Source organism: Saccopteryx bilineata, chromosome 4, assembly GCF_036850765.1.
Source record: "Saccopteryx bilineata isolate mSacBil1 chromosome 4, mSacBil1_pri_phased_curated, whole genome shotgun sequence".
NCBI lineage: Eukaryota > Metazoa > Chordata > Mammalia > Chiroptera > Emballonuridae > Saccopteryx > Saccopteryx bilineata.
In genome coordinates this window covers 670,684-672,794 of record NC_089493.1, presented here as the reverse complement: position 1 = coordinate 672,794, position 2,111 = coordinate 670,684, and positions in this window count along the sequence as shown.

Genomic DNA, 2,111 nt, shown 5'->3' with positions numbered 1-2,111 from the left:
GCATGACATTGGACCAGCGTTGGATGGACAACTTCAGATCACTGAACTCTGATCTCAGACCTCCGACCCAGCAGCACAGCCTCCCTTGCTTGGTCTCCAGGCTTACTTGGAAAACAAATGCTTTAAATTTTCTTTAAAGTATTAAGGAGTGGAAAAGTCATTCATTTTAAAAATTTATTTCCAATTAAATTTAATGGAGTTACAATGTTCCATAAGAACACATTGCTTTCCTGTAAACATCTCAATAGCATTTGAACTGTTGATTGTGTTGTGTGTCCTTCACCCAAATTCAAACCATTTTCAACCACCATGTATTTTCCACTCTACTCTGCTTGTACCCTCCCCCCTCCCTCTGGTAATCACTTTACTTTTCTGTTTGTCCATGACCCTGTTTTATATTTAATCTACGTGTAAAGTAACAGCTCTTAGCTTTTTCCTATTTATGTATTTAAATTAGAATAATATGCTCATGGTTTAACCATATTGCTGTAAACAATAATATGTCACCATTTTTTATGGCTGAGTCATGTTCCATTGTCTAGGGATACCACAACTTCTTTATCCAATCCTCTATCGAAGGACATTTTGAGGGTTTCCATGTCAAAGACCTTGTTTATTTTAATTTAAGCTGCACTGAGTCTACTTTGATCTGAATAACCCCCACCCAGGGCACAGACTGGCTGGGAAGCTCCCAGTTCCTGATGTGGAATTTCTGTGACTGTTTCTACGGCTCTTGGTGCCAACACACCTTCTTCATCCCAAGGGATTTTGAAAAGAATCCAAAGTAAGTCCACCAAACTGGTCCTTTGCTTGAAATAATTAGAAACAGAAATACTGATTACGAATGTGTATAAATAATCATCTTCCAAATATAAAACTTATTCAGTTAGTTGAGGAATGTCTTCTCAGAGTGTGGTGTCCACGGAGAAGTTGGAGTTCCAAGTGAAGCAAACAGGAGCTTAAGCAGAGGCTTGCTTTTAGGCAAGGACACTGTGACCTTGTCAGGAAGCCTCTCCTTCTGCAGCCTCCCCAAAACAGGACTTCTTCACTCCCCCCTCAGCCCCACTCCTGGATGAAGGATGCATCCAGGGCACAGCTCTCTTGGGGCCTCTGGGTTACTGATGGCACAGGCCGTACATGTGTGACAGAGGTTCACCTCCAGGGCAGGCAGGACATCGAGATGGGGAGCTGCCACTCACCCTCCACCGAGCCTCAGCTCCTACAGAGGGTGGAAAAACCATCCTTGTCCCCAGTGGCAGCTGCAGAACCTGCCTCACGGTTTTGTCAGGGGAGCAGCTGGAGAAGCCATCAAATAGAGGTCCAGACCCAGTCCATGGAGATGACATCATTTCCAATAGGGGGTGATCAGCTGGAGCCTGGACGTGGGGAAGGGCGATTGCAGGGGACGTGGAGCAGTGGAGTGCCGGCTGCCCGGGGTCCTGCGCGTTCTCAGGAGAGAACCAAAGATGGAGGCACCTGGAGGAGACAGGTGCTGTCAGGAGAGGTGTCAGACCCTGGCTGAGTACATGGTCCATCCCTGGAGCCTGGGTGCGTTTACTTCCGTGTGTGGAGCCATCCGTCCCTCAGGGTCCTGCTGAAAGTGAGGGAAGGTGCCCCCTGCAGGGCGTGGGGTTTTCCACCTGGGAGTGGGCAAGCAAGGGAGGAAGCCCAGCCACACCTCTGTGGTCCACAATCTCTGAGATAGGCTTCATTCACTGATGATCACTGATATCTACCCTGTTGTTTCCTTATCAATGGAGTGTGTGGTTTTATTTTTATAAATAACACGCCATTGCTGAATTTTACCTATATTGTTTGCTTGCAAATGAGAAGATTCTTGGCTGTTTGTAGCTTCTATCACACACAAATAACATTTTATATAAACATTTTATTTATTTCTGTATGACAATAAGGATTCGTTCTTCTGGAAAAAAAACTTAAAGTGATATTGTAGAGATACCTGTTATATTTTATTTCCAAGAAACCACTTTGTGAGGAAAAAATAAGAGAACGTGTAGAGACTTGGTGACAGAGAGGGCCACAGTCACTGGAGATTTGTCATCTGCAAAGAGAAAATGCCACCTCCTCCTTTGTTGTTTGCATTGAGTTTA